This window comes from Mobula birostris, chromosome 4 (genome assembly GCF_030028105.1).
Source record: "Mobula birostris isolate sMobBir1 chromosome 4, sMobBir1.hap1, whole genome shotgun sequence".
Lineage (NCBI taxonomy): Eukaryota > Metazoa > Chordata > Chondrichthyes > Myliobatiformes > Myliobatidae > Mobula > Mobula birostris.
This window is the reverse complement of record NC_092373.1, coordinates 76,350,549-76,371,152: the sequence shown is the minus strand read 5'-3', so window position 1 is coordinate 76,371,152 and position 20,604 is coordinate 76,350,549. Positions and strand designations below refer to the sequence as shown.

General features: G+C 41.1%; 1 long non-coding RNA gene and 1 pseudogene across 1 annotated transcript in view; one reads left to right on the top strand and one right to left on the bottom strand.

Moving 5' to 3' along the window:
- LOC140195958 (uncharacterized) overlaps nt 1-20,604 on the bottom strand; it is a 155,794-nt gene that overhangs the window by 67,828 nt on the left and 67,362 nt on the right. The window lies entirely within an intron of this gene.
- Nucleotides 9,997-11,072, top strand: LOC140195954 (C-C motif chemokine 20-like; annotated as a pseudogene).

The following is a 20,604-nucleotide window of genomic DNA, read 5'->3' as shown; positions in this document are numbered from 1 at the left end:
ACGTTTGACAAACTCTATCCCAACTAGTCCTTTTACAGTATGGAAGTCCCAGTCAATAGGTGGAAAGTTAAGATCACCTACTATACCAGTCTTTCGTTTCTTGCAACAGGCTGTGATCTCTCTACAAATTTGTTCTTCTAAATCCCATGGACTGTTGAGCCATCTGTAATATGGCCCCGTTAACATGGCTAACGGGGCTTTTTTAGTCCTCAATTCCTTTATACCTTTCTTTTTTCTCAGTTCCACCCATAACACCTCACTGGACAAGTTCTCCAGTCAGTGCTGACTGAACACTGCAGTGATATCATCCCTGACTACTAACACCACCCATCCTCTTTTAAGAGGTGCCATTAACAAGCCTATATTGTCTGAGGTTAGGCAATGTCTTCAAAATCAGAATCAGGTTTACTATCGCTGAAATATATCTTTAAATGTATTGTTTTGTGGTACCAGTGTAGTACAAGACATAACAATTAGTAAGTTACAGAAATAAATAAATCGTGTAAAACAAAAGGAACAATGAGGCAATGCTCAGGGTTCGTGAACCACTCAGTAACCTGACTGTGGAGGGGAAGAAGCTGTTCGTAAATTGTTGGATGTGTGTCTTTCAGACTCCTGTGCCTCTTCCATGATGGCAGTAATGCCAAGAGGAAATGTTCTGGAAGGTGAGGATCTTTCATGGTGGACTCCACTTTCTTGAGGCACTACCTCTTGAAGATGTCCTCAGAGTCAGGAAGGATTATGTCTGTGATACAACTAGTTAACTCTAAACCCTCTGTAGCATCCACCTGAAATTGGAGGCTCCACACCAGGCTCTGATGCAACCAGCAAGAACGCTCACTACCTTACAATTAAAGAAATTTGGAAGAGTCTTTGGTAACATATTAAATCTCCTAAAACTTTTAATGAAGTAAAGTTACTGTTGTGCCTTCTTTGAGATTACATCAATGCTTTGGGCTAAAGGTAGATGCTCTGATTCACTGACGACCAGAAACTTGAAGCTGCTCACCCTTTCCACAGCTAGCCCCAGAATGAGAATTGCGGTGAGTTCTCCCAACTTCTCCTATCTGAAGTCCTCAATCAACTCTTTGGTCTTGCTGATGTTGAGTGCAAGATTATTGTTACAACATCACTCAACCAATTGATGTATCTCACTCCTGTACACCTCTTCATTGCCATCAGAGATCTTGCCATAGACAGTGGCGTAATCTGTAAATTTGCAGATGGCTTTTAAGCTACGTCTAACACAAAATCATGAAATTTGAGTCTGTAGAGAACTGTGTGGCCAGCAAAAGGATGTTAATGTCGATCTGCACTGACTGTGGTCTTCCAATAAGGAAGTCAAGGATTCCAGTTGTAGAAGTAGGTAGAGGCTGTAAAGTTTTTTGATTCGTAATGAGAGAATGATGGTGTTGAATATCAAGCTCCAATCAATACATAGCAGCCTGATATATGTTTTGCTGTTGTCTAGGTGCTCCAAGGAAGAATGGAAATCCAGTAAGATTGCCTTCACTATAGGCCTGTTACAGTGACAGGCAAACTGGAGGGGGTCCAGGTACTTGTTTAGGCAGGAGTTAATTCTATCCATGACCAAGTACTTAATTACAGTAAATGTGAGTACTACAGAGCGATTGTTGGTGGGGCAGCCTATCCTGCTCTTCCTGGGCACTAGTGCGATTGATGCTTGTTTTACTGCAACTGGGAAAGTCTGACTGCAACACTGAGGGAGTGAAGATGTCCATGAACACTCCAGCCAATTGGTTGGCACAAGTTTTCAACACCCTGCCAGGTACACCATCGGAAACAAGAGAAAATCTGGAAATCCAAACAACACACACAAAATGCTGCAAGATTTCAGCAAGCCTCCAGTCCTCCAGTCCTGCTGAAGGGTCTCAGCCCGAAATGTCGACTGTACTCTTTTCCATAGGTGCTGCCTGGCTGGTTGGGTCTGGTATCCAGAAAGAAACAGAGAGCTTTGAGGCCTTCCTGCTAGGGGATGGAGTTGTATAGGTACTGGACATCCATGGTGAAAATAAGATGCTCGAGGACAGGGAACTTGAAATGATTTAGAAGATCTAGAGCGTGTGAAGTGTCATGTATGTAGGTAGGAAGGGTCTGAACTAGGGGGAACAAAACAGAGTCGAGGTATGCAGATATGAGCTCAACGAGGCAAGAACAAGCTGAAACAATAGATCTACCTGGACAAGCGGGTTTGTGGATCTTGGGTAGGGGGTAGACATGGGAGGTGCAGGGTACGGGAACTATGAGGTTGGCGGCAGTGAAGTGGAAATCCCAGAACTAACAAAGTCAATGTTGGTGTGGGATACAATAGCCTGGTGCTCCTTAGTGGGGTCCTGTTCGAGAGTACGTAAGAGGAGGTGTCTGAGAGTTGTTGCTCAGCAAGGTAGAGGTCAGTACGCCAGACTACTACAGCGTTACCTGCGCGTTTGATGGTGAAATTAGGATTGGTGCAGAGGGAGTGGAGAGCAGAGCATTCGGAAGAAGCAGGGTTGGAATTGGAAAGAAGTGTTTTGAAGTCAAGATGCTTGATGTCCTGTTGGCAGTTAGCAATGAATAGGTTCAGAGTAGGAACAAGACCAGGGTGGGGTATCCAGGAAGAGGAGGACGGTTGAAGATGGGAGAAGCAGTCATCAGTGCGGAGTGGTGAGTCTTTGACAAAGAAATAGGCTCGGAGGCGGAGGTGGTAGAAGAAGAGTTCAACATCACGGCGGGCTCAGAACTCACTGAGGTGTGGGCACAGGGGGACAAAGGTGAGGCTCTTACTGAGGACAGAACGTTCTGCCTCAGAGAGGGGAAGGTTGGAGAGGATTGTGTAAATCCAGCATGGGTGAGAGCTGCGAACAGAGGGGGAAAGGGGGTTGGTAGTGTCTGAAGGGAATGGAGGTTTGGGGTGTTTAGGGATGGTGTGGTGAGAGAAAGATGGATTCTCTGAGGGCCCAAGAGCAGGTGATGGGGCCTGAGAGAGGTGGGGTTGCAGAATGTTGGTGCGGGAAGAGGAGATGAGGGTTCCAGTGGAGCGCGTGAAGACCCGGCCTAGAGGTCAAGGCTGGATGCAGAGTTGGAGGTTGCGCAATTGGCCCTTTGGAGGTGTCTGAGGCAGTTCGAACACCATTAGAGCAAGGATTCAACCTCATAAAGGAGATTCTGAGACAGATTACAGGACTGCCGGCTGCTGTGGGGATTAGGATAGATGTATTGTTACTCTCACTTTCAAAGTGAGCATAAAGGTGCTGAGCTCACTGGGGAGTGAAGCAACACTGCCGATTATGCTGCTAGGTTTCACCTTAGAGGAAGTAATGGCTTGGAAATATCCCACAGCTGTCATACATCCGATTGAGTCTCTAATTTTCATGTAATTGCCTTTCTGGTCTCATGATGACCTGGGCTTCCTTTAGATTTCACAATCAATGGTCTTGAAAATCACAGATTCAGACCTCAGCAAACTGAGAACCTCCTGGTTTATCCAAGGCTTCTGTTTTGGGAAAGACTCAAAGATACACAAGTGTTGATGAAGACTGTGACAGCTGGGACACATTCATTCAGAACCGAACATGAATCTATGAATATGATCCAATCCACTGATTCAAAGCAGTGCTGTAAGCACCTGGCTACTCCACCTCCCTTGACAATGCCCTGACAGTCAGCCATTTCCTCCATGAGCCAGAGCATCAGGCTATTTTTTTTGATCAAGCTATCATGTTATAAGCTGATCAAATATTATGCAGGTGGAAATTTACAGCAGGAAGCATGCTTGTTTTGTGCAAAGAATTTGAAGAATTCATCTGAAATAGTCAAACACAGAAATACAGATTTAAACTAGCATTTTCCTTTCCAGAGCTAATAAACACTAAATCACATTGCAGTAACAACCTTGCACTCAATATCAGCAAGAGCAAAGAGCTGATTGTGGACTTCAGGAAGGGTAAGACGAGGCTGTCATATGGTGGATGTTGATCGGAGGTAGACCCAAATGCAAGATACAGACACTGAGGTACTAGGAACAGGACTAGGCTTGTCAAGCAAGCAAGGGAAGTGGGGAAGAAATGACACTGGACAAGACACAGGCCCTAGACAAGGCTAGGATACAGAGCCTGGACTAGGACTAGACTAGGAAAGCAGGACCTGGATGAGGAACTAGGAACTTGGAACCTGGACAAAGACTCCGAGCCAGAGACTGGACAGGGACCCGGAACCTGGGTATTGACTCGGGCTCAGACCCTGGTCCAGGAGAGGACAAGACGTGGCTACAGGACAAGGTGAGGCAACAGAACTGGACATGAGTCTCCTGGACAGGACGAGGGAACCACAGCACCAAGCTGGGTGAGGCACATGGACTGGATGAGAACACGAAACCTTGACTTGGTCAGGGGAGACAGGAACATGGAATACAGAGCTGGGACCCCCTCGTTGGGAGCAAGACTTGGGGCCGGGACTCAACACAGAGTCAGGACCCCTCCTAGGGAGCAGGACCTAGGGCCAGGACTCATACACAGAACACTGAGAGACAGATATTCTCTCAAGGAAGCGGCAAATGGCCAGACCTACCCAGTGAAGGCATGGACACAGTGACAGTTCCTAACACAAGGTAGTGGTAAACAGCCAGGCCTACCTAGCAAAGGCGAGGACACAAAGAGACAGTTCCAAACAACGGAAGACAGTTCCTTATCTAGACACAGCAAGGTCCCGATCTTGCCCTGGTGGTTGAACCTGATGCCGTTACAGGCAAAGACACAGGCGATGGTAGCAGACGAGGCTTCAGAAGGAAGGGAAAGGAGAGAGAACAGACCAGCAAATGAAGCTGAACCCAGGATCTGTTTTTGTAGCCAGCCCAAAATGAGAATCATGTGCCTCAATTAAGGAACACAACAGGACAAGGAAAAACCAGAAAACCTGGAATGTGGATCGATGGACCGAACCATGAACCAGAATGTGGAGCTCACGGACCGCACCATGACAGAGGCAACACAAACCAATTCTCATAGAGGTATCAGAAGTGGAGAGAGTGAGTAATTTCAAGTTGCTTGGTGTCAATATCTCTGCGGACCTAACCTGGCTGCAACATATTTATGCAGCTATAAAGAAGGCAAGACATGGCAATATTTCTTTCAAAGTTTAACGAGGTTTGGTTGGTCAATTAAAGCATTCAAAAACTTCTACAAATGCACTCTGACTGGCTGCATCACCATCTGGTATGGGGCAAGGGGCTACTGCACAAGATCGAAATAAGTTGGAGAAACTTGTTAAATTATTCAGCATTATCATGGGTACCAGCTCCCGTGGTATCCAAGATACCTTCAAGGAGCGGTGCCTGAGGAAGGTGGCGTACATCGTCAAGGATCCCCACCACGCAGGACATGCCCCTTCACTCTGTTACCATCGAGAAGAAGGTACAGAAGCCTGAAGGCAGACTCTCTGTGACTCAGGAACAGCTTCTTCCCCTCTGTCATCCGATTTCTAAACGAACATTGAACCCATGAACATTACCTCGCTACTTTTTTATTTCTATTATTTTGCTCCACTTATATTAACAACTATTTAATAGATACATATACCTAATGTAACTCAGTTTTTTATCATTTATTTCATTATACTGCTGCTGTAAGGTTAACATATTTCACAACATATGCCGGTAATATTAAATCTGATTCTGATTCTAGGTTACCCAAGGTGTTTGAGATCTACACTTTGAAACCAATTCAGTAACAGAATCTACTGCCTGTTGATGTCTGCATTAAAATAACAGGTAGATGAGCATGACACAAAATATTCAGCTTTTATCATCACAAACTGACAGCAGTCAGTAGACAATAGGTGCAGGAGTAGGCCATTCGGCCCTTCGAGCAAGCACTGCCATTCACCGTGATCATGGCTGATCATCCACAATCAGTATCCAGTTCCTGCCTTATCCCCATAACCTTTGATTCTGCTATCTTGAAGAACTCTATCCATCTCTTTCTTGAAAGCATCCGGAGACTTGGCCTCCACAGCCTTCTGGGGCAGAGCATTCCATCCATCCACCACTTTCTGGGTGAAAAAGTTTTTCCTCAACTCCATTCTAAATTGCCTACCCCTTATTCTCAAACTGTGGCCTCTGATTCTGGACTCACCCATCAGCAGGAACATGCTTCCTGCCTCCAGCGTGTCCAATCCCTTAATAATCTTATATGTTTCAATAAGATCCCCTCTCAGCCTTCTAAATTCCAGAGTATACAAGCCCAGTCACTCCAATCTTTTGACATATGACAGTCCCACCATCTTAGGAATTAACCTTGTGAACCTACGCTGCACTCCCTCAATAGCAAGTATGTCCTTCCTCAAATTTGGAGACCAAAACTGCACACAGTACTCCATGTGTGGTCTCACCAGGGCCTTGTACAGATGCAGAAGGACCTGCTTGCTCATACTCAATTCCCCTCGTTATGAAGGCCAGCATGCCATTAGCTTTCTTCACAGCCTGCTGTACTTGCATGCTTGCTTTCAGTGACTGATGTACAAGAACACCTAGATCTTGTTGTACTTCCCCTTTTCCTAACTTGACTCCATTTAGGTAATAATCTGCCTTCCTGTTCTTAACACCAAAGTGGATAACCTCACATTTATCCACATTAAACTGCATCTGCCATGCACCTGCCCACTCACCCAGCCTGTCCAAGTCACCCTGCATTCTTATAACATCCTCCTCACATTTCACACTGCCACCCAGCTTTGTGTCATTTGCAAATTTGCTAATGTTACTTTTAATTCCCTCATCTAAATCATTAATATATATTGTAAACAGCTGCAGTCCCAGCACTGAACCCTGCAGTACCCCACTGGTCACTGCCTGCCATTCCGAAAGGGACCCATTAATCGCTACTCTTTGTTTTCTGTCAACCAGCCAATTTTCAATCCATGTCAGTACTCTGCCCCCAATACCATGTGCCCTAATTTTGCCCACTAATCTCCTATGTGGGACTTTATCAAAGGCTTTCTGAAAGTCCAGGTACACTACATCCACTGGCTCTCCCTTGTCCATTTTCATAGTTACATCCTCAAAAAAATTCCAGAAGATTAGTCAAGCACGATTTCCCCTTGTAAATCCATGCTGACTCGGACCGATCCTGTTACTGTTATCCACGTGTGTCGTAATTTCATCTTTTATAATTGACTCCCACCACCGACGTCAGGCTAACCGGTCTATAATTCCCTGTTTTCTCTCTTCCTCCATTCTTGAAGAGAGGGACAACATTAGCCACCCTCCAATCTATAGGAACTGATCCTGAATCTATAGAACATTGCAAAATGATTACCAATGCGTCATTTCCAGGTGGAATTAATTTTTACTATGTAAAAGATTTATAGTCTTAAAAAAGAATTTAATTTCACTGAAGCTATTAATGATTTCCACTGCAATTAATTACTGGGGCATTGGCATTGATTTTAATTATTTCTTGATCAATTTTCCATTTCCTTCCACATGCCTCTTCATGAAAGCACTGAATAATGTTGAGATTAGATTTTAGGTGTCTGGTCCTTCAGCGTGTGGCTATTTCACTGGCAAGATGAAGATTAGTGCACATTGTTTATTTGATAAATGAAGTTACTGCAGCATTCATCATCTCTGCATGGTCAAAGCGTATGCATTCCAACAGCAGTACGGGACTAATTGTGCTAACTTGTTTTGTTTTAACTGGCTCAGTGATATGACTGAGATAAAATTTAAAAAAACACTTAAAGATGCTGAACATATGAAATATAGCAGGAAAAAAAGCCAAAAGCAGGTCAGGTAGTACCTGTGGGAAGAGAAACACAACTAACATTAAACATTTACAGTGTGTCTCTTTCCATAGAAATTCCCCAGTTTTCTGAGTTTTACCAGCATCTTTTGCTTTTATTTCATTCATGTAAAATCTGTCTTAGTAATATCAAAGAATAGCACAATAAAGAAATATCATTGTCAAACTTACAATATAACAACAGACTTATTTTCACTCTTTCTTCATATCCCTGGAATGTTTACGTCTGTCTTGAAACCCACCATTGAATATGCAAACACCTTTCTACAAAGTGGTGCATTCTAATTGATAAACATTTATTCATTTATTTATTGACATACAACGTGGAATAGACCCATCTGGTCCTTCGAGCCACGCCACCCAGCGATCCCCAATTTAATCCTAGCCTAATCACGGGTTATTTTCCCTCAATTTGACTTCAGTAATTTTGCCAGTCACTTTAAGTCATTCATACCTGTTCATTAACCCTTCAGACACTGACATGACTGACTTTATTTCACTATTTAATCCTTTCTTGATTATGATGGGCCTCTGTTATATTTCATACTTTCATATGACACAGAAGGTCATTGGTTCTAAAGTCTATATCAGCTCTCAGTGCACTCACATACATTTTGCTGTTCTTTTCCTGTATTCTGTTCTCTCTCACATGCTTATTAATTCCACCCTTAATCCTCCGTCACCATTTACACCAGAAGCAATATACAGCGTTCAACAAATTTACCAGGGTGTCATTGGAATTTAGAAAGAAATCAGAGCACTCACAGAAAAACACATTTACGTATGTTCAGAATGCTCAAATTCCACAGAGACTGCTTAAGGCTACCTCCAGTCAAGGGAGATCAACACCAGCCTCTCCATTTAATTCACATCGTTGTAATTTCCCAATCCTGGCATCATTCCACCAATCCTGTATGTCACACCTGTGCTGAACTCATGCTCTATCTATACAAGGTCTATGTACTTTGGAATTTTGCACTTTACTGTCTAGAAATTAGACTGAATAGGGCTATGTTATTCAATTTGATGTGACATTTAATGTAAATAGAAATTGTACTCTCCCATAACATGTCTGATTTTCCTGCCAGGTCATCCCAAAATCAATAATGTTGCTGTGCAGAGGAGCCAAGTTTGTGCACTGAAATCCAAAGACATGTTACACCAACCTAAATGACTACTGCAATGTACATAATTATTTAATGTACCAGTCAGAAATATGCATTTGCAGCATTAATGAGGTCTATGTATACTTCAATTAAAGGAGTGTATCTGAGCAGTTCCCAACCCATAGGATCCAGAGCTGGTCACCTGTCTCAGATTTTCCTTTAAGTGACCTTCCTGACTGATCCCCTGAATTCTACATGGGAGATTAGTTGAAGCACTGAAAAATGTATGTGACACGCGGGAGGGACAGGAGAGATGACAAACTTCAGGAATATTCATTGCATTAGCAAGTATTTTGCTTAAAGACGTACCTGAGATGAGAACCAAGTGTAGGACTCTACAGGATGGGACCTAGTCAGGATCTTTCTTTTCAAGAAGGTACACTGCAGACCTTGAAGTGCTACAGAGGTCTGTTCCATAATCAGTAACCCATGAATCCGCAGGCCAAGCTATCTGAACCAAGGTCATAAAGTTCCACTTAAATATGCATTCCTTAATGCTAGATATCACTGAACACATTCAGGGCCTTCCTCACAGCAGACCCACAAAAGTCCAAAGAGAAATACAGATATCTGGAAAACTTGAATCATTTTCTCTTCCAATGTTTGTTTTAAACTGTAATGACATTGGCTTTGCTACTATTGAACTCTATTGAAGATGTTAATCCCTATCCAATATAGATAACTATGGTCACCATCACTAAAAGGAGGTTATACTGTAACCATCTACTTTTCATTGTCCTTTCTCGCCATACTTGTGCACATGACAATAAATTTGACAAGTTGTTTTGACTTGGAACAAGATACTGCTGAACTCTTGGGCAGTTAAACAAAGGCATTAGGAAGTACATAAATAGTGAAATCAGTCTGCCAAAGTCTATTTATAAACTTGGTGATGCAATCAAATAAGGTAACATAAAGGAAAATCCAAAGAGGTCACATGATGCATTTCCTTGTTTAAAAAAAATTCCCAACACTAAGAATACAGTATATAAACAGGTTGACAAAAGATCAAAACCATCAGATCTCAGGTATCAATTCAACAAGTTCCATAAGCAAGCTACCTGGTAAACCAATAACCAGCAATGAACAAACTCCAGAAACTTGCCCCAGTAGCTATGCTTTCGCTGATTATACTCAGCACGTTCAGTGACTCAGTATCAGCCGGTAAGTCTTAAAGATGCCTCTTTATTCATTATTACAATCAGAATTTACAAAGATATTGACTTGTATTACATGCAGACCATTGATTTTTATTCTTCCAGTTTCACATGCAGATGCTGCCTCAATTATTCAAAGCATCGATTGCCACGGAAATTAATCTCTGGTTACTTGGAGCAGAATTCCAATGAAATATGTGAAATAGAAGCAATTATGTAAGTACAACATAATATATTGCATATGATTTTGTAGAACTAAATTTATTAGAGTTTTCAATCTATGAAACATTGATTTAAATATCTTACAGACTCTATACCATCAGAGGAAGAGCAGTGTGTGTAGATCCAAATCAGCCCTGGGTGAAGAGAATACTGTATTTTTTGAGGTAAGAGCACAGCTTTAAACATTCAGCAAATGCATTGACCTGTTACAATGAGAAAGCTCCTGTGATGTTCTGAAATGTATAGTGATAACAATCAAGACAAAGATGGCACCACAATCAGATTCCCATATATATATCTTAAAAATGTAACTTTCTTCACCAAATTCCTATAAAATGCATAAATTACTCAGTGATTTTTAGTATTTAGAGGAAAAAATATTCACACTTCTATTGATTTTTCTCGTTATGACATTTGATTATTTGAAACTTATTGTTCCTCTTTTCTTCCAGCAAAAAACTGAAAACCCTGTCGAATCATTGAGCTGCATCTTGAGAAAAGAAGTTATCTGCAATAGATGGATTTTTCTGACAAAACCCCCTGCATAGTATCTATGCCCAGACAAAATGTTTGTTGAAACTGATGTAATTTGTATTACTCATAATTGATGCGAAAGCTGTTTTATTGTATGTTCTACCGAACATGGTAAAGTAATTTAATTGTGGAGCCTTATTTATTTTCTGCTACATTCTGCTAATATTAAATTAAATGCAATTCATATTGTTATAATTACCTGTATATTTATCTGTTACTTTCAGTGTGATTTATTGGAAAGTGTAAATTAGGCAGGAATATTTCTGAGTTTAAATATCACTGTGTTAATTGACACTTCTGTTTAAATTAAATAAATTAAGTGAATGAATAATAAAGAGAATTATTTCAATTTCTTTTTCTTCTGTAAATTATTTTAAACATTGTGTTAGCCTCTCTTACAGAAACATTTGATGCAAAGTTGCCACAACTGCACACACTACGTGGTTCAGCACAAACTTCGCTGCAGCATCATCAAGCATGAGAAGGAAGCAAATGAAGTACAGGGGATTGATTTGATAAAATGCTGAAGGTTTCCAGATTGAGAATCAGAATCAGGTTTAATATCATTGGCATATGTTATGAAATTTGTTCCTTTGCGAACAGCAGTACAGTGCAATACATAATAAAAAAAACTATTAAAATACTCTAAGAAATACACATCACAAATTAAACTAAATACATCATACAAATAGAGAGAAAAAGTAGTGTTCATGGATTGATTGTCTGATGGCAGAGTGGAAGAAGCTGTTCCTAAAGTGTTGAGTGTGTGTATTCATTCTCCTGTACCTCCTTTTGATGGTGGCAATGAGAAGAGGGTACTGTATATCTTGGATAATGGGGTCCTTAATGATGGATGCCACCTTTTTGAGGCATCACCTTTTGAAAACGTCCTCAAAACTAGGCAGGCTTGTGTCCATGATGGAGCTGGCTAGGTGTGAAGCTTTATGTACTGTAGCTTTCTCCGATCCTGCGCAGTGGTCCCTCCATACCAGACGGTGAAGCAACCAGTTATAATGCTCTCCATTTGTAGAAACTTAGTAGAGTCTTTGGTGACATACCAAATCTCCTCAAACCCCTCATGAAATATAGCCACTCTCGTGCCTTCTTTGTAATTGCAGCAATATGTTAGACTCAGGATAGATCTTCAGCCTTTCACCTTCTGATCCTGCGATGAGAACTGGTGTATATTTCCTTGACATCCCCTTCTACGTTCTACAATCAGTTCCTTGGTCTTCCTGATATTGAGTGCAAGGATGAGTTCATAATTCCGATTCATCCAGGTTAGTCTGTTGTCATATCCATCAGGATATATTGAAATTGCTTGCTTGCTTAAAACTTTCAGTGTAAACAGTATACATGGTAACAATAAATACAATAATAAATATAGTGACAAGCGCAAAAACAATGGAACAGTGCAGAGTAAAGTAACAAAGTGATATAACAGAAGAGGTAGAACTAAGAATTTGAAATTGTGACAGCGTCACCAGTGATCTGAAAGAGATGAATGATTCAGAAATCAGATCATACGACCATATGACATAGGTGCAGAATGAGGCCAATCAGCCCATCAAGTTTTCTCTACCATTCCAGCATGGCTGATTTTTTACCATTCTCAGCCCCATTCTCCTGCCTTCTTCCCATAACTTTTGACACCCTTGCTAATCAAGAACATACAAACCTCTGCTTTAAATACACCTAATGACTTGGCCTCCACAGCCATCTGAAGAAATGAATTCCACAGATGTGCTACCCTCTGGCGAAAGAAATTCCTCCTCATCTCTGTTATTAAGAGACATCCATTTTTCTGGAGCTGTGCTTGTTTGATTTCTGCCAAAGGGAAGAATTAAACAATAAAAAGGAGTATTTAAACTTTCCACCACTTGTTATATTCTGTAACTCCAAAACATTAAGCTAACTTAAAGGACAAGACGTGAGTCCAAATTGTGAGTCCAATTTTGAATTTCACCTTAAGAGAAGCGCACACATATCACGTGGTAGTGAGATGACATACAGATAATCTGTAATGAATTATGTAAACAACAAAGAATGCTTAATCAAACAATATATTTACAATATTACTGAAATATTAAACACATAACACTCCTCCCTGTATAGCTATAACCTCTAACTCAATACAGAACACATCTCAATTATAAACACAGTATACTATTTCATACAACTACTATACAGACGTCTAAGGCATAGTAAATTTTAAGTTATCCCATTCAGAACATCCCCATTAAAGATTTAATCACTGTGGAGGATTTTTTACTCTTGTGGAATAACGTCTTTTCTGACAAGGGATGTCACAATACTTAGTACGTGAGACTTGTGGCTGTGAAGACAATCTCAGGTTCTAGGGCCTCCTCCGTGGTGATTGTAGGGGTTGACTCTGAGACAATGAAATTGGTTCTGACAGCTCTGGATATCTTTTCCCTCCTTCCTTTTTCTTATTCTAGTTTGTGCATTTTGATGTTGGGTTGGTGCACTTCGTTCACTGGAGTGTTCCCTTATTAATCTTTCTATTGCTCCCTTTACAATCTGATCTCAGATGGGTTATTCATCCACAACATCATCCAATGAATCCTCTGTTTTCAAAGCTCCATTGACTCCTTTCTTTTTTGTCCTTCCATTCATCCAGCTGAACTTTAGTCTTTGCATCTACTTTTACAAACAGATTTTTGTCTTCCACTTGAAGTTCATGCAATAACCTTAATGCACACAGAGTAGATTCTGGCCTGCTGAATTCCTCCAGTATTTTGTGTGTGTTGTTTGGATTTCCAGCATCTGCTCTTTTTCACTTACTTGTGACCTTTTGACCTGCATTGGTCTGGTGAATGTGCGCCCCTGCCACAACAGTTACACAATTTGTTTGACCAAGCACACTTCTATTTAGACATTGCAATTTTGCTTTCACTCACTTTCATTCCTGACTTCAACTCGATTGCATCTCTGTCTGCTGCTTCCACTGATACAGTGAATTCAACAGCTCTTTTAAATGTAACGTGTGTTTCAGCCATTTTTGAATGCTTTCATGTAAGATTCCATGAACTAAATGAACTCTCAGTGCATCATTTAGCCCAACTCACAATGCTCAGACACTTCGCTTCTACCATGGATGCTGAAATGGATTCCTCTTCCGTTTGATTCCACCATGAAACCTAAAACATTCTGCAATCAACAATTCTTTATGTTCTGCGTTACTTTAACCATGTCAGCAAAGTTCAGTTCAGCTGATATGATTGGAGCCTTTAAACTTCGAAGCAAATTGTATGCCTTAAACTCAATGCACTCAACAAAATTGGTACTTGATTCTCAATGGTTATTTTACTTGCTTTGAAATTAGCTCAGCATACATGAGCCAGTTATCCAGTTGAGCAATCATTCCAATGTAGCCAGCCATTTCTGCTCTTTTTTTTATTGTTATCACCTGGTGTACATTGTATATGAACCTGTGAACTCTACTGCTTTCTACCTTTATTTTAACTTAACTATCTGTGTAAGTGCTGTGCTGTGCTGTTTTTTTTACTCCCCGTTCTTCACTGAACATATCAAACATCTGGCTGCGCTTTAACAGGTCTGTAGTCACCTAAGTTCATTTTTTAAAATACCTCATCGCCACTGTTATGTTTTCTAACTCAAAAACATTACACTAATTGAAAGGAAAACACGGGAGTCTAAATTGTGAGTCTAACTTTGCATTTTACTTTAAGTGAAGCGCACACATATCATGTGGTGGTGTGACGATGTTTGCCAATTATGTACCGTTACGGATATCCTGCAATGCTTAATCAAACAAGATATCTACATTACTGAAATATTAAATACACAATATTACTCCTTTGTTTAAGATGACTGTTTTTCACCAAATGGGGAACAACTGTCATGGACCTGCATTCTTTCTCTCTATGCCGCTGCATATTCGAACCCCAATTTGCAACAAATTCTTTGCATTCATATTTTCACAGCTTTTCCTTTATTCTTTGGCCTTGCTCATTTTTCATGGCTTCTCGTTTCATCTCCTTCATACTTTTAATACATTCACAATCTACAGTTGTGTCAATTTTTGTTGACACATTGATGAAATTAAATATGAATGGAATTTTACTTTATACTTCATTGTCGCCAAACAATTGATACTAGAACGTACAGTCATCACAGCGATATTTGATTCTGTGCTTTCTGCTCTCTGGATTACAAATCAATAGTAAATATTTAACATTTAAATTATAAATCATAAATAGAAAATAGAAAAATGGAAAGTAAGATAGTTAAAAAAAAACGAGAGGCAGGTCCAGATATTTGGAGGGTACGCAACACACATCAAAGTTGCTGGTGAACGCAGCAGGCCAGGCAGCATCTCTAGGAAGAGGTACAGTCGACGTTTCAGGCCGAGACCCTTCGTCAGGACTAACTTTGAGTTAGAGATGCTGCTTGGCCTGCTGCGTTCACCAGCAACTTTGATGTGTGTGCTTGAATTTCCAGCATCTGTAGAATTCCTGTTATTTGGAGGGTATGGCCCAGGTTTGGGTCAGGATCCATTCAGCAGTCTTATCACAGTTGGAAAGAAGTTGTTCCCAAACTGGCCGTATGAGTCTTCAAGCTCCTAAGCCTTCTCCCAGAGGGAAGAGGGATGAAAAGTGTGTTGGCTGGGTGGGTTGTGTCCTTGATTATCCTGGCAGCACTGTTCTGACAGTGTGCAGTGTAAAGTGAGTCCAAGGACGGAAAATTAGTTTGTGTGATGTGCTGTGCTGTGTTCACGTTCTTCTGCAGATTCTTCCGGTCTTGGACAGGAAAACTTCCATACCAGGTTGTGATGCACCCAAAAAGAATGCTTTCTACGGTGCATCTATAAAAATTAGTGAGGGTTTTAGGGGACAGGCCAAATTTCTTTACTTTTCTCAGGAAGTAAAGGCGCTGGTGGGCCTTCTTGGCAGTGGACTCCACTTGGTTGGACCAAGTCAGGTTTTTTGTGATATTGACCCCGAGGAACTTAAAGCTTCTGACCTGTTCCACTTGCACACCACTGATGTAAATTGGGTCACGCAGTCTGCTACTCCTTCTGAAGTCAACAACCAATTCCTTCATCTTGCTGACGTTAAGGGATAGGTTATTGTCTTTGCACCATGCCACCAGGTTCTTAATTTCCTCTCTGTATTCAAACTCATCATTACCCGAGATACGGGTTACAATTGTTGTGTCATCAGCAACTTATATACTGAGTTCAATGGAAACTTGGCTACACAATCATGGGTGTACAGTGAGTACAGCAGGGGGCTGAGTACACAGCATTGTGGAGCACCAGTGCTCAGAGTGATTGTAGAGGAGAGCCTGTCCCCTATTTGTGCAGCCTGGGTCCTGTCAGTGAGGAAGTTGAAGATCCACAGTATATTTCTACGATGCCTTATAAACTATTGGTTTCACACAATAGTTTATAAGGCATAGTAGAAATATACTGTGAGCCATAAGACACCACAAGTTGCTGGCTGGTTCATGCAGCTTTACTGTTATACTCTACGAACATGACAGCTCCCTATTCCAGAAATTCCTAAAGTATCTCAGAAAGGTTGTTTTGGTATTTAACCTCTTTTATACTCCCATAATCCCAATCAACCACTCAACATAGGAAGACAATAACTAAACACATGCAGTAAAGAAATTGCAGTTGGAATTTTCATTTTGCATTTTACTTTCTTCTTTTTTATGTCTGTTCTCCATCCCTCTCTATCTGGCCTTTTAGTTTCTCTTTCAGCAAATGATTTGACTCTCAGTTACCCAGCTCCTTTGAATCTATCCTGGCTCAAGGCAATCCACACAATTTCATTCAACTACAAGTGAAATTCTGCATATCCTGGAAATACAAAGCAACACACACATCATCAGGACTGGACAAAAAGATGAGGAATCAGAGCAAGAAAGTGTGGGGAGGGGAGGAAGATCCACAAGGTGACAGGTGAAACCAAGAGGGGTGAAGCAAAAGCTGGAAGATGGATTACTGAAAGAGATACAGGGCTGGAGAAGGGGGAATCTGATAGGAGAGGACAGAAGGACATCAAAGAAAGGAAAGGAGAAGCAGCACCAGAGGGAGGTGATAGGCAGGCAGGGAAGGAGTTAAGGTGAGAGAGGGAAATGGTAATGGGGAAAGGTGAAAGGGGGCATTGCCGGAAGTTCGAGAAATCAATGTTCATGCCATCAGGTTGGATGCTACCCAGATGGACAAAGAATCATGTGCTGGACATGGAGTCTGGTGGGGTGGTAGGAGAGGACAAGAGGAACCCTATCCCTGGTGGGGGCGGGAGGGAGCGGGAGGATGGGGTGAGGTTGGACATGCACGAAGAGGAATTGATGCAGTTGAGGGCAGTGTTGATGGTGGAGGAAGGGTAGCCCCTTTCTTGAAGAAGGAGGACATCTCCTTAGCTCTGGACCTGATTTTTCATTCACCTGCTCTTCCTTTGTAGCTGCCTATTTTGTTTTTAATCCTCATCCCCATTATATCTTTTTTTAACCACACTCTTAGGCACAACATTTGAGATTACAACTACTAACCATATCGGCATTTTTTAGCATTTTTGCACTCTATGTATTTATCTATTGCCAATCTCTTTCAACCTGTGTTCTCCAAGTTTCCTTCTCAACTTCAAGTAATCCTTACTTTACTTCAGATGCCCTGTGGCATTTGACACCTTAAATTTACATAAATGTTTTGTAGCAAGTTTAAGTGGCCAATTGCAACTCCAGGATTTTGCTTCCTTTGTAGACTTCTTTTTATCGGATCAAGTAATTACATACATGTTAAAACAGAGAAATGTTGCCTTCTGTTGCCATGGCTATCCCGGACATATTTTACCAACAACAAGGACATCACATAAATTGCTCTGCTCCAGACAGGTAGGACATTTATTAAAAGATTCTTATGAATTCAACTGCAAGAACTAGATTTTTCTTGAACCTTGAACCTTGAAGCCAGCTCAGCGTAATTATGGATAAACTAAAATAAGACCCAGTCATTAGGAAATAAAACCTGCACACAACTTAACTTCAGCTGATACATTCTGGCTAGTGAAACCAATCATTCTGATTCCGTTCTGTTGAAACTACATAGGGAAAGACAATAGACAAACGTTACTGCTATTAGCATATTGTTCAATGTGTATCCCCCCTCACTTAATGCACAGTTCAGTTCAGGTCACATTTTCACTTAACCTGGTTAGGTGTATATTCATGGTGCCATTCTTCAACACTCTAACAAAAGGAGCAAACGTACGGTGTCTGGGTTTTAGAACAGACACCAGTATTGAATATTCAAAGTTTCGGCTGGCTGGCCTATTCTGCATTGTAAATATGTAATTTTGTAAATTTATCGGACTGTATTCAGTATGTTAATTTGATGATTATAGCAATGAAAACAATAGTTGCTTGTGTTGAAGAAGTATAAAACATTGTGTCAGGAGAGTAAGATTTATAAGATCATAAAACCATAAGATGTAGGAGCAGAATTATACCATTTGACTCATTGACTCTGCTCTGCCATTTCATCTGGCTGATCCAATTTTCCTCTCAGCCTCATTCTCCTGCCTTTGCCCTATATCCCTTCATGCCCTAACCAATCAAGAATCTACCAACCTCTGCCTTAAATATACATGAGGACCTGGCCTCCTTAGCTGCCTGTGACAAGGAGCTCCACAGATTTGCCACTCTGCCTCCAGAAATTCCTCCTCATCTTCATTCTAAAATGATGCCCTCTATTCTGGGGCTGTGTTCCCTGGTCTCAAACTCTTCAACCCTAGGAAACATCCTCCCCACATCCACTCTATCAAGGCCTATCACCATTCGACAAGTTTCAATGAGGGCGCCCCTCAATTTTCTGAGTTCTAGTGAACACAGGCCAGGAGCCATCAAGCACTTTTCATATGAGAAGCCATTTAATCCTGAAACCCTTTTTGTGGGCCTCCTTTGGATCCTCTCCAGTTTCAGCATATCTTTCCTAAGGTCAGGGGCCCAAACCTGATCACAATACTCCAGGTGAAGTTGGAATCTTTCCTGTAATACCATGGGTTCATAGCTTGTTAAGCAGCCTCATGTGTGGCACCTTGTCAAAGGCCTTCGGAAAACCCAAGTAAACAACATCCACTAACCTGCTAGCAATATCAAAGCAGTTAAACCGTAGGACCATAAGATATAGGAGCAGAATCAGGCCATTTGGCCCATCGAGTCTGCTCTGCCATTTATCATGGCTGATCCAGTTTTCCTCTCAGCTCCATTCCCTTGCCTTTCCTTGTATACCATCATGCCCTGGCCAGTCAAGAATCTATCAACCTCTTTCTTAAATATATATGACTTGGCCTTCATAACTGCCCGTGACAAAGAATTCCACAGATTCTCCTCTCTCTGGCTAAAGAAATTCCTCCTTAACTTCATTCTAAAAGGACGCCCCTCTATACTGAGACTATGACCTTTGGTGTTAGACTCTCCCACCACAGGAAACATCTTCTCCACATCCACTCTATGAAGACCTTTCATCATTCGATAGTTTCAGTGAGGTTACCCTCATTCTTCTGAATTCTAGTGAATACTAACCCAGCACATCCTTTCTAAGATAAGGAGCCCAAAACTGTTCTCAATACTCAAGTGAGACCTCACCAGTGTTTTATAAAGTCTCAATATTACATCCTTGCTTTTATATTCTAGTCCTCTTGAAATGAGTGCGAACATCACATTTGCCTTCCTCATCACAGATTCAAACTGCAAATTAACCTCCAGGGAATCCTGTACAAGGACTCCCAAGTCCCTTTGCACATCCATTTTTTGCACTTTCTCTCCATTTACGAAAATAGTCAGCCCTTTTATTTCTTCTACCAAAGCACATGACCATTCACTTCCCGACACTGTATTCAATCTGCCATGCCTTTGTCCATACTCCTAATCTGCCCAGTCCTTCTGTAGCCTCTCTTCTTCCTCAAAATTACTTGCCCCTTCATCTATCTTCATACCATCTGAAAACTTTGCAACAAAGCCATCAACTCCATCTTCAAAATCATTGACATAAGAATTGGTCCCAATACAGTCACCTATAATTTTGTTTCTTCTGCCTCTCCATCACAAGTTACTCTCCATTCATAGTTACTCCATTACTATTCATTACTAGACCATTACTAATGCCTCCATAATCCCTTCAGCCACCACTTTCAGAACCCTAAGGTGTACACCATCTGGTCCAGATGACTTACCTCCCTTCAGAGCTTTCTGTTTCCCAAGGACCTTCTCTCTAGTAATGGTATCTTCACACACTACATGGCCCCTGACACCGTACCACTAGAGTCTTTCAGAGTGAAAACTGATGCAAAATACTTATTCAGTTCATCCACCATTTCCTTATCCTCCATTAGTACCACTCCAGCATCGTTTTCCCATGGTCTGATATCCACTCTCACCTCTCTTTTACACTTCATTATCTGAAGAATCTTCTGGTATCCTCTTTAATATTATTGGCTAGCTTTCATATTCCATCTTTATCTTCTTAATGACCTTTTTAGTTGTCTTCTGTAGGTTTTTACAAACTTCCCAATTTTCTAACTTCCCACTAATTTGTGCTCTATTATGTGCCCTCTCTTTATCGTCATGTTCAATCTTTATCTTCTTAATGGCTTTTTTAATTGACTTCTGTTGGTTTTTAAAACTTCCCAATCTTCTAACTTTTCACTAATCTTTGCTCTGTTAAATGCTCTCTCT